Below are 13,760 nucleotides of genomic sequence, written 5' to 3' on the forward strand. Positions count from 1 at the left end.
AGAACATTTTATAAAATATTTTAAGAAGAAAATAATATAAAATCCTTTAAGTGTCCTTGATTTTTGGTTATTTAGTATTTTTAAAGCGAATCTTTTCTATAATTAAAATGGTTCGTCCGGTACAGTTATCTTTTTTCGTTAATTTAGACTTGTTAAAATTGTCCTATTAATTTTAAACTTTGCTTGTTGATTAAGGAAGCGTAGCAACTAACAATCGTAAGTCCTTACTTCCATTTAAAACAAGTTGCTTTTAACAATTTAAAAACAATTCTTTATTTGATAAAAAAAATCCTATTAATTTGAATTTTGGAATACTTTTTTTCTATTACAACAATGTTTTAAGCGAAGCATCTTTAGAATCAAGTTCCAAAAATGGTGGTATGTCCTAAACAGTATCCTGTAATTAAGCAGTTTTGAAATTTACTTACAAATTTGGGGTATAGTCCTTTCCATGACATCGCTCCATATGGGGCGATGATTTTAATTGATCGCCTCTTATGACAAGGGGCGATGTATTGGCTCCTTGAAAGGAGCGATTTAATAGCCCCTTATAACAAGAGGCGATGTTATGACTCCTTGAAAGGAGCGATTTGATAGCCCCTTGCCCTAAGAGGCGATTAAATGATCCTTTATCGCCCCTTCTAAAGAGGAGATGATATGTCCTCTTATCCCAAGGGGCTATTTAATTAAATATCGCCTCTTCATGGCCCCTTCACTATTATATATATCTTAGTCCCTTGATGGCCCCTACATCGCTCCTACATCGCCCCTTCATCGCTCCTCCATCGCTCCTTCTCCAAATTTATATTACATTGTACTTTGATGGCCCCTACATCGCCCCTCCATCGCTCCTACATCACCCCTTCATCGCTCCTTCTTCAAATTTATATTACATTGTACTTTGATGGCCCCTACATCGCCCCTCCATCGCTCCTACATCGCCCCTTCATCGCTCCTTCTTCAAATTTATATTACATTGTACTGTGATGGCCCCTACATCGCTCCTACATCGCTCCTTCATCGCTCCTACATCGCCCCTTCATCGCTCCTTCTCCAAATTTATATTACATTGCAACTTGATGGCCCCTACATCGCTCCTACATCGCTCCTCCATCGCCCCTTCATCGCTCCTTCTCCAAATTTATATAACATTGCAACTTGATGGCCCCTACATCGCTGCTACATCGCTCCTCCATCGCTCCTCCATCGCTCCTACATCGCCCCTTCATCGCTCCTTTCACAAATTTATATTACATTGTACTTTGATGGCCCCTACATCTCTCCTCCATCGCTCCTCCATCGCCCCATCGCCCCTTAATAGCCCCTTACCTTAATTTATATAAAAAAGCCCCTACATAGCCTCTCCATTGCCCCTTAATAGCTCCTTACCTTAATTTTTATAACATAGCCCCTACATAGCCTCTCCATCGCCCCTTAATAGCCCCTTATCTTAATTTATATAACAAAGCCCCTACATAGCCTCTCCATCGCCCCTAATAGCCCCTTACCTTTATTTATATAACAAAGCTCCTACATAGCCTCTCCATTGCCCCTTAATAGTCCCTTACCTTAATTTATATAACATAGCTCCTACATAGCCTCTCCATCGCCCCTTAAAAGCCCATTACCTTAATTTATATAACATAGCCCCTACATAGCCTCTCCATCGCCCCTTACCTTAATTTATATAACATAGCCCCTACATAGCCTCTCCATCGCCCCTTAATAGCTCCTTACCTTAATTTATATAACATAGCCCCTACATAGCCTCTCCATCGCCCCTTAATAGCCCCTTACCTTAATTTATATAGTATAGCCCCTACATAGCCTCTCCATCGCCCCTTAATAGCCTCTTACCTTAATTTATATAATCCTTACCTTAATATATATAACATAGCCCCTACATAGCCTCTCCATCGCCCCTAAATAGCCCCTTACCCTAATTTATATAACATAGCCCCTACATAGCCTCTCCATCGCCCCTTAATAGCCCCTTACCTTAATTTATATAACATAGCCTCTACATAGCCTCTCCATCGCCCCTTAATAGCCCCTTACCTTAATTTATATAACATAGCCCTACATAGCCTCTCCATCGCCCCTTAATAGCCCCTTACCTTAATTTATATAGCATAGCCCCTACATAGCCTCTCCATCGCCCCTTAATAGCCTCTTACCTTAATTTATATAATCCTTACCTTAATATATATAACATAGCCCCTACTTAGCCTCTCCATCGCCCCTGAATAGCCCCTTACCCTAATTTATATAACATAGCCCCTACATAGCCTCTCCATCGCCCCTTAATAGCTCCTTACCTTAATTTATATAACATAGCCCCTACATAGCCTCTCCATCGCCCCTTAATAGCCCCTTACCTTAATTTATATAACATAGCCTCTACATAGCCTCTCCATCGCCCCTTAATAGCCCCTTACCTTAATTTATATAACATAGCCCTACATAGCCTCTCCATCGCCCCTTAATAGCCCCTTACCTTAATTTATATAGCATAGCCCCTACATAGCCTCTCCATCGCCCCTTAATAGCCTCTTACCTTAATTTATATAATCCTTACCTTAATATATATAACATAGCCCCTACATAGCCTCTCCATCGCCCCTAAATAGCCCCTTACCCTAATTTATATAACATAGCCCCTACATAGCCTCTCCATCGCCCCTTAATAGCTCCTTACCTTAATTTATATAACATAGCCCCTACATAGCCTCTCCATCGCCCCTTAATAGCCCCTTACCTTAATTTATATAACATAGCCCTACATAGCCTCTCCATCGCCCCTTAATAGCCCCTTACCTTAATTTATATAGCATAGCCCCTACATAGCCTCTCCATCGCCCCCTAATAGCCTCTTACCTTAATTTATATAATCCTTACCTTAATATATATAACATAGCCCCTACATAGCCTCTCCATCGCCCCTAAATAGCCCCTTACCCTAATTTATATAACATAGCCCCTACATAGCCTCTCCATCGCCCCTTAATAGCCCCTTACCTTAATTTATATAACATAGCCTCTACATAGCCTCTCCATCGCCCCTTAATAGCCCCTTACCTTAATTTATATAACATAGCCCTACATAGCCTCTCCATCGCCCCTTAATAGCCCCTTACCTTAATTTATATAGCATAGCCCCTACATAGCCTCTCCATCGCCCCTTAATAGCCTCTTACCTTAATTTATATAATCCTTACCTTAATATATATAACATAGCCCCTACATAGCCTCTCCATCGCCCCTGAATAGCCCCTTACCCTAATTTATATAACATAGCCCCTACATAGCCTCTCCATCGCCCCTTAATAGCTCCTTACCTTAATTTATATAACATAGCCCCTACATAGCCTCTCCATCGCCCCTTAATAGCCCCTTACCTTAATTTATATAACATAGCCTCTACATAGCCTCTCCATCGCCCCTTAATAGCCCCTTACCTTAATTTATATAACATAGCCCTACATAGCCTCTCCATCGCCCCTTAATAGCCCCTTACCTTAATTTATATAGCATAGCCCCTACATAGCCTCTCCATCGCCCCTTAATAGCCTCTTACCTTAATTTATATAATCCTTACCTTAATATATATAACATAGCCCCTACATAGCCTCTCCATCGCCCCTAAATAGCCCCTTACCCTAATTTATATAACATAGCCCCTACATAGCCTCTCCATCGCCCCTTAATAGCTCCTTACCTTAATTTATATAACATAGCCCCTACATAGCCTCTCCATCGCCCCTTAATAGCCCCTTACCTTAATTTATATAACATAGCCCTACATAGCCTCTCCATCGCCCCTTAATAGCCCCTTACCTTAATTTATATAGCATAGCCCCTACATAGCCTCTCCATCGCCCCTTAATAGCCTCTTACCTTAATTTATATAATCCTTACCTTAATATATATAACATAGCCCCTACATAGCCTCTCCATCGCCCCTAAATAGCCCCTTACCCTAATTTATATAACATAGCCCCTACATAGCCTCTCCATCGCCCCTTAATAGCCCCTTACCTTAATTTATATAACATAGCCTCTACATAGCCTCTCCATCGCCCCTTAATAGCCCCTTACCTTAATTTATATAACATAGCCCTACATAGCCTCTCCATCGCCCCTTAATAGCCCCTTACCTAAATTTATATAGCATAGCCCCTACATAGCCTCTCCATCGCCCCTTAATAGCCCCTTACCTTAATTTATATAGCATAGCCCCTACATAGCCTCTCCATCGCCCCTTAATAGCCTCTTACCTTAATTTATATAATCCTTACCTTAATATATATAACATAGCCCCTACATAGCCTCTCCATCGCCCCTAAATAGCCCCTTACCCTAATTTATATAACATAGCCCCTACATAGCCTCTCCATCGCCCCTTAATAGCCTCTTACCTTAATTTATATAACATAGGCCCTACAAAGCATCTCCATCGCCCCTTAATAGCCCCTTACCTTAATTATATAACATAGCCCCTACATAGCCTCTCCATCGCCCCTTAATAGCCTCTTACCTTAATTTATATAACATAGCCCCTTCATAGCCTCTTCATCGCCCCTTACCTTAATTTATATAACATAGGCCCTTTATGGCTCCTGTACAGCCTCTGTAATTGTATTGCCCCTTCATTATAGAAGGTAGGGCATTAAGGTAAGGAAGGAATGTGACCCTCTACAGTTTTAAATTTAAGTTTTAAAAGGATGACAAGGATGACAACATTTATAAAAGCAAAGCTCTGAAACGGTAGAAAAAAGTTTAAAGGAAGCCTGCAAGAAATACCACGCTTTAACTGCTAAAAGACTGCCACAAGAAGACCCAATACCCCAAATTATAAGCCTTCAGCTTCAATAACAAAAAAGTTCTAGGCATTTCAAAATAGCATTTTATGTACAATGGAATTTTTGAAAGATTTCCAATGCTCATAAAAGAAAAAACAATATTAAATTACGTTGCCTAGACATAAAATTATAACCTTATCTTTGTCAGAAACTTAGATTGCCTGTAACTGATTACATTTTTACAATAAAAACACCACATTTCATAGTCAAAATCTATGAAAAAAAATCGATTTAAATTGCATTTTTAAACGAAAATCATAGCGGAAACAAAGGGGTAAACTAATACAAGCTTAGCTGTGATTGGTTGTTAAGCTGATTCAGCCTTCTGATTGGCTACAGTACATTCGGTACAACGCAAGTAAAACTTATTTTTTTTTAATGATTTTGACTATAAAAATGGGTATTTTTATTGTAAAAATATAATTAGTTACTGGAAACCTAAATTTATGACAAAAAAAATAAGCTTATAATTTTGTTTCTAGGCCACGTAGTTTAATTTTAAAGTTTTCAACATGAGCATTGCAATTCTTTCAAAATTTCCATTGTACATAAAATGTCATTTTAAAATGCCTAGAACTTTTTTGTTATAGAAGCTGAAGGCTTCAAATTTGGGGTATTTGGTCTACTTGTGGCAGTCTTTCAGCAGTTAAAGCGTGGTATTTCTTGCAGGCTTCCTTTAAACTTTTTTCTACCGTTTCAGAGCTTTGCTTTTATAAATGTTGTCATCCTTGTCATCCTTTTAAAACTTAAATTTAAAACTGTAGAGGGTCACATTCCTTCCTTACCTTAATGCCCTACCTTCTATAATGAAGGGGCAATACAATTACAGAGGCTGTACAGGAGCCATAAAGGGCCTATGTTATATAAATTAAGGTAAGGGGCGATGAAGAGGCTATGAAGGGGCTATGTTATATAAATTAAGGTAAGAGGCTATTAAGGGGCGATGGAGAGGCTATGTAGGGGCTATGTTATATAATTAAGGTAAGGGGCTATTAAGGGGCGATGGAGATGCTTTGTAGGGCCTATGTTATATAAATTAAGGTAAGAGGCTATTAAGGGGCGATGGAGAGGCTATGTAGGGGCTATGTTATATAAATTAGGGTAAGGGGCTATTTAGGGGCGATGGAGAGGCTATGTAGGGGCTATGTTATATATATTAAGGTAAGGATTATATAAATTAAGGTAAGAGGCTATTAAGGGGCGATGGAGAGGCTATGTAGGGGCTATGCTATATAAATTAAGGTAAGGGGCTATTAAGGGGCGATGGAGAGGCTATGTAGGGCTATGTTATATAAATTAAGGTAAGGGGCTATTAAGGGGCGATGGAGAGACTATGTAGGGGCTATGTTATATAAATTAAGGTAAGGAGCTATTAAGGGGCGATGGAGAGGCTATGTAGGGGCTATGTTATATAAATTAGGGTAAGGGGCTATTTAGGGGCGATGGAGAGGCTATGTAGGGGCTATGTTATATATATTAAGGTAAGGATTATATAAATTAAGGTAAGAGGCTATTAAGGGGCGATGGAGAGGCTATGTAGGGGCTATGCTATATAAATTAAGGTAAGGGGCTATTAAGGGGCGATGGAGAGGATATGTAGGGCTATGTTATATAAATTAAGGTAAGGGGCTATTAAGGGGCGATGGAGAGGCTATGTAGAGGCTATGTTATATAAATTAAGGTAAGGGGCTATTAAGGGGCGATGGAGAGGCTATGTAGGGGCTATGTTATATAAATTAAGGTAAGGAGCTATTAAGGGGCGATGGAGAGGCTATGTAGGGGCTATGTTATATAAATTAGGGTAAGGGGCTATTCAGGGGCGATGGAGAGGCTATGTAGGGGCTATGCTATATAAATTAAGGTAAGGGGCTATTAAGGGGCGATGGAGAGGCTATGTAGGGCTATGTTATATAAATTAAGGTAAGGGGCTATTAAGGGGCGATGGAGAGGCTATGTAGAGGCTATGTTATATAAATTTAGGTAAGGGGCTATTAAGGGGCGATGGAGAGGCTATGTAGGGGCTATGTTATATAAATTAAGGTAAGGAGCTATTAAGGGGCGATGGAGAGGCTATGTAGGGGCTATGCTATATAAATTAAGGTAAGGGGCTATTAAGGGGCGATGGAGAGGCTATGTAGGGCTATGTTATATAAATTAAGGTAAGGGGCTATTAAGGGGCGATGGAGAGGCTATGTAGGGGCTATGTTATATAAATTAAGGTAAGGAGCTATTAAGGGGCGATGGAGAGGCTATGTAGGGGCTATGTTATATAAATTAGGGTAAGGGGCTATTTAGGGGCGATGGAGAGGCTATGTAGGGGCTATGTTATATATATTAAGGTAAGGATTATATAAATTAAGGTAAGAGGCTATTAAGGGGCGATGGAGAGGCTATGTAGGGGCTATGCTATATAAATTAAGGTAAGGGGCTATTAAGGGGCGATGGAGAGGCTATGTAGGGCTATGTTATATAAATTAAGGTAAGGGGCTATTAAGGGGCGATGGAGAGGCTATGTAGAGGCTATGTTATATAAATTAAGGTAAGGGGCTATTAAGGGGCGATGGAGAGGCTATGTAGGGGCTATGTTATATAAATTAAGGTAAGGAGCTATTAAGGGGCGATGGAGAGGCTATGTAGGGGCTATGTTATATAAATTAGGGTAAGGGGCTATTCAGGGGCGATGGAGAGGCTATGTAGGGGCTATGCTATATAAATTAAGGTAAGGGGCTATTAAGGGGCGATGGAGAGGCTATGTAGGGCTATGTTATATAAATTAAGGTAAGGGGCTATTAAGGGGCGATGGAGAGGCTATGTAGAGGCTATGTTATATAAATTAAGGTAAGGGGCTATTAAGGGGCGATGGAGAGGCTATGTAGGGGCTATGTTATATAAATTAAGGTAAGGAGCTATTAAGGGGCGATGGAGAGGCCATGTAGGGGCTATGTTATATAAATTAGGGTAAGGGGCTATTCAGGGGCGATGGAGAGGCTATGTAGGGGCTATGTTATATATATTAAGGTAAGGATTATATAAATTAAGGTAAGAGGCTATTAAGGGGCGATGGAGAGGCTATGTAGGGGCTATGCTATATAAATTAAGGTAAGGGGCTATTAAGGGGCGATGGAGAGGCTATGTAGGGCTATGTTATATAAATTAAGGTAAGGGGCTATTAAGGGGCGATGGAGAGGCTATGTAGAGGCTATGTTATATAAATTAAGGTAAGGGGCTATTAAGGGGCGATGGAGAGGCTATGTAGGGGCTATGTTATATAAATTAGGGTAAGGGGCTATTTAGGGGCGATGGAGAGGCTATGTAGGGGCTATGTTATATATATAAAGGTAAGGATTATATAAATTAAGGTAAGAGGCTATTAAGGGGCGATGGAGAGGCTATGTAGGGGCTATGCTATATAAATTAAGGTAAGGGGCTATTAAGGGGCGATGGAGAGGCTATGTAGGGCTATGTTATATAAATTAAGGTAAGGGGCTATTAAGGGGCGATGGAGAGGCTATGTAGAGGCTATGTTATATAAATTAAGGTAAGGGGCTATTAAGGGGCGATGGAGAGGCTATGTAGGGGCTATGTTATATAAATTAGGGTAAGGGGCTATTTAGGGGCGATGGAGAGGCTATGTAGGGGCTATGTTATATATATTAAGGTAAGGATTATATAAATTAAGGTAAGAGGCTATTAAGGGGCGATGGAGAGGCTATGTAGGGGCTATGCTATATAAATTAAGGTAAGGGGCTATTAAGGGGCGATGGAGAGGCTATGTAGGGCTATGTTATATAAATTAAGGTAAGGGGCTATTAAGGGGCGATGGAGAGGCTATGTAGGGGCTATGTTATATAAATTAAGGTAAGGAGCTATTAAGGGGCGATGGAGAGGCTATGTAGGGGCTATGTTATATAAATTAGGGTAAGGGGCTATTTAGGGGCGATGGAGAGGCTATGTAGGGGCTATGTTATATATATTAAGGTAAGGATTATATAAATTAAGGTAAGAGGCTATTAAGGGGCGATGGAGAGGCTATGTAGGGGCTATGCTATATAAATTAAGGTAAGGGGCTATTAAGGGGCGATGGAGAGGCTATGTAGGGCTATGTTATATAAATTAAGGTAAGAACTATTAAGGGGCGATGGAGAAGCTATGTAGGGGCTATGTTATATAAATTAAGGTAAGGAGCTATTAAGGGGCGATGGAGAGGCTATGTAGGGGCTATGTTATATAAATTAGGGTAAGGGGCTATTTAGGGGCGATGGAGAGGCTATGTAGGGGCTATGTTATATATATTAAGGTAAGGATTATATAAATTAAGGTAAGAGGCTATTAAGGGGCGATGGAGAGGCTATGTAGGGGCTATGCTATATAAATTAAGGTAAGGGGCTATTAAGGGGCGATGGAGAGGCTATGTAGGGCTATGTTATATAAATTAAGGTAAGGGGCTATTAAGGGGCGATGGAGAGGCTATGTAGAGGCTATGTTATATAAATTAAGGTAAGGGGCTATTAAGGGGCGATGGAGAGGCTATGTAGGGGCTATGTTATATAAATTAAGGTAAGGAGCTATTAAGGGGCGATGGAGAGGCTATGTAGGGGCTATGTTATATAAATTAGGGTAAGGGGCTATTCAGGGGCGATGGAGAGGCTATGTAGGGGCTATGCTATATAAATTAAGGTAAGGGGCTATTAAGGGGCGATGGAGAGGCTATGTAGGGCTATGTTATATAAATTAAGGTAAGGGGCTATTAAGGGGCGATGGAGAGGCTATGTAGAGGCTATGTTATATAAATTAAGGTAAGGGGCTATTAAGGGGCGATGGAGAGGCTATGTAGGGGCTATGTTATATAAATTAAGGTAAGGAGCTATTAAGGGGCGATGGAGAGGCTATGTAGGGGCTATGCTATATAAATTAAGGTAAGGGGCTATTAAGGGGCGATGGAGAGGCTATGTAGGGCTATGTTATATAAATTAAGGTAAGGGGCTATTAAGGGGCGATGGAGAGGCTATGTAGGGGCTATGTTATATAAATTAAGGTAAGGAGCTATTAAGGGGCGATGGAGAGGCTATGTAGGGGCTATGTTATATAAATTAGGGTAAGGGGCTATTTAGGGGCGATGGAGAGGCTATGTAGGGGCTATGTTATATATATTAAGGTAAGGATTATATAAATTAAGGTAAGAGGCTATTAAGGGGCGATGGAGAGGCTATGTAGGGGCTATGCTATATAAATTAAGGTAAGGGGCTATTAAGGGGCGATGGAGAGGCTATGTAGGGCTATGTTATATAAATTAAGGTAAGGGGCTATTAAGGGGCGATGGAGAGGCTATGTAGAGGCTATGTTATATAAATTAAGGTAAGGGGCTATTAAGGGGCGATGGAGAGGCTATGTAGGGGCTATGTTATATAAATTAAGGTAAGGAGCTATTAAGGGGCGATGGAGAGGCTATGTAGGGGCTATGTTATATAAATTAGGGTAAGGGGCTATTTAGGGGCGATGGAGAGGCTATGTAGGGGCTATGTTATATATATTAAGGTAAGGATTATATAAATTAAGGTAAGAGGCTATTAAGGGGCGATGGAGAGGCTATGTAGGGGCTATGCTATATAAATTAAGGTAAGGGGCTATTAAGGGGCGATGGAGAGGCTATGTAGGGGCTATGTTATATATATTAAGGTAAGGATTATATAAATTAAGGTAAGAGGCTATTAAGGGGCGATGGAGAGGCTATGTAGGGGCTATGCTATATAAATTAAGGTAAGGAGCTATTAAGGGGCGATGGAGAGGCTATGTAGGGGCTATGTTATATAAATTAGGGTAAGGGGCTATTCAGGGGCGATGGAGAGGCTATGTAGGGGCTATGTTATATATATTAAGGTAAGGATTATATAAATTAAGGTAAGAGGCTATTAAGGGGCGATGGAGAGGCTATGTAGGGGCTATGCTATATAAATTAAGGTAAGGGGCTATTAAGGGGCGATGGAGAGGCTATGTAGGGCTATGTTATATAAATTAAGGTAAGGGGCTATTAAGGGGCGATGGAGAGGCTATGTAGAGGCTATGTTATATAAATTAAGGTAAGGGGCTATTAAGGGGCGATGGAGAGGCTATGTGGGGGCTATGTTATATAAATTAGGGTAAGGGGCTATTTAGGGGCGATGGAGAGGCTATGTAGGGGCTATGTTATATATATTAAGGTAAGGATTATATAAATTAAGGTAAGAGGCTATTAAGGGGCGATGGAGAGGCTATGTAGGGGCTATGCTATATAAATTAAGGTAAGGGGCTATTAAGGGGCGATGGAGAGGCTATGTAGGGCTATGTTATATAAATTAAGGTAAGGGGCTATTAAGGGGCGATGGAGAGGCTATGTAGGGGCTATGTTATATAAATTAAGGTAAGGAGCTATTAAGGGGCGATGGAGAGGCTATGTAGGGGCTATGTTATATAAATTAGGGTAAGGGGCTATTTAGGGGCGATGGAGAGGCTATGTAGGGGCTATGTTATATATATTAAGGTAAGGATTATATAAATTAAGATAAGAGGCTATTAAGGGGCGATGGAGAGGCTATGTAGGGGCTATGCTATATAAATTAAGGTAAGGGGCTATTAAGGGGCGATGGAGAGGCTATGTAGGGCTATGTTATATAAATTAAGGTAAGGGGCTATTAAGGGGCGATGGAGAGGCTATGTAGAGGCTATGTTATATAAATTAAGGTAAGGGGCTATTAAGGGGCGATGGAGAGGCTATGTAGGGGCTATGTTATATAAATTAAGGTAAGGAGCTATTAAGGGGCGATGGAGAGGCTATGTAGGGGCTATGTTATATAAATAAAGGTAAGGGGCTATTAGGGGCGATGGAGAGGCTATGTAGGGGCTTTGTTATATAAATTAAGATAAGGGGCTATTAAGGGGCGATGGAGAGGCTATGTAGGGGCTATGTTATAAAAATTAAGGTAAGGAGCTATTAAGGGGCAATGGAGAGGCTATGTAGGGGCTTTTTTATATAAATTAAGGTAAGGGGCTATTAAGGGGCGATGGGGCGATGGAGGAGCGATGGAGGAGAGATGTAGGGGCCATCAAAGTACAATGTAATATAAATTTGTGGAAGGAGCGATGAAGGGGCGATGTAGGAGCGATGGAGGAGCGATGGAGGAGCGATGTAGGGGCCATCAAAGTACAATGTAATATAAATTTCAAGAAGGAGAGATGAAGGAGCGATGTAGGGGCGATGTAGGAGCGATGAAGGGGCCATGGAGGAGCGATGTAGGGGCCATCAAAGTACAATGTAATATAAATTTCAAGAAGGAGAGATGAAGGAGCGATGTAGGGGCGATGGAGGAGCGATGAAGGGGCGATGGAAGAGCGATGTAGGGGCCATCAAAGTACAATGTAATATAAATTTCAAGAAGGAGAGATGAAGGAGCGATGTAGGGGCGATGTATGAGCGATGGAGGAGCGATGGAGGAGCGATGTAGGGGCCATCAAAGTACAATGTAATATAAAATTCAAGAATTAGAGATGAAGGAGCGATGTAGGGGCGATGTAGGGGCGATGTAGGGGCCATCAAAGTACAATTTAATATAAATTTCAAGAAGGAGAGATGAAGGAGCGATGTAGGGGCGATGAAGGAGCGATGAAGGGGCACTGGAGGTAAAGGACTATGGAGGGGCGATGGAGAGGCTATGAAGGAGCCATCATGGGGCTATAGTATAGCCTCTTATCATAAGAGGCGATATTAACGCCCCTTCAAAGGAGCTATTAAGAGGCCATGAAGGAGCTATAGCATAGCCTCTTATCATAAGAGGCGATATGAACGCTCCTTAAAAGGGGCTATCACATCGCTCCATATGATAAGAGGCTATGCTATAGCTCCTTGAAGGAGCTATAGAAAATCATCGCCCCATATGGAGCGATGTCATGGAAAGGACTATACCCCAAATTTGTTGTCATCCTTGTTAATTAGAATAAAAGTACAGATAGCTATAGGATTGAAAATAGCCTAAAACATTTCTGGAACCTATGTGAAGCTTCCCTAAAATGTAAAAGTCTATCTGTTCAGAGGTTAGCAGATTCTTGAAGGACAAACAAAAAAAACCTTACTACTTTATTTAAAGTAATTAAATACTTTGTCAAAGTCAAGGTGTTGTTTATTGTTTTTTTTATATTAATCTACATATGTACAATATAATTAGAATTATAAAGCCCATTACTTATCGTTCAGGGGTTTTAGGCTATTTTTTGTTGTCCATTGCAAAGCTTATAGAGTTAAGGCGCATCCATGAAAATATAATTAATTCTATAACAATCTCATATTTTCTTATGCTTTTTTAAAACTTTGTTGCAATGCTTTTGTGTGTTAAAATTTTAATTTTTAATTTTAAGTGCTTATTATACAATCTTATATCTAATTGCAATAATAATGTGGGGTATAGTCCCTTTCGTGACAACGCCTCTTAAGGGGCGTTTCGTCGTATTTTCACAGTAGCTTTTTATAGGTTAGGTTAGGTTAAGTTAAGTCAGGTGATTTATCCACAGGGTTAGAGCCCCCCGCATGGGCTAGAAATAGAAGAAAATCTATTGTGAAAATACGACGAAACGCCCCTTAGGAGCCGTTGCCACGAATGGGACAAAGCCCTTGATTTAATAATACATTGTTATAACGGTATACAAAAGTGACTTTTAAACCCGGCTGTGATTTATGTTAAAGGCTGATACTGTGATTCTTAGCGGGTTACCATTAACTTGCAATAATTAAAACAAGGATGACAACATCCATAGAAGCGAAGCTCCAAAAACAAACAGACAAACGAATGTCAACAAATTTAGAGTAACAACGGAAAAAAGAACAACAATATAAAGAAGTTTGAACAAAATTTCCGTATATATCCAAAGTGG

At 40.5% G+C, this 13,760-nt stretch overlaps 1 protein-coding gene across 1 annotated transcript in view; it reads left to right on the forward strand.

The window, feature by feature from the left end:
* LOC145326156 (adhesion G protein-coupled receptor L3-like) overlaps nt 1–13,760 on the forward strand; it is an 83,674-nt gene that overhangs the window by 52,908 nt on the left and 17,006 nt on the right. The window lies entirely within an intron of this gene.

This window comes from Acartia tonsa, chromosome 1 (genome assembly GCF_053477335.1).
Source record: "Acartia tonsa isolate MP-2025a chromosome 1, ASM5347733v1, whole genome shotgun sequence".
Classification (NCBI taxonomy): domain Eukaryota; kingdom Metazoa; phylum Arthropoda; class Copepoda; order Calanoida; family Acartiidae; genus Acartia; species Acartia tonsa.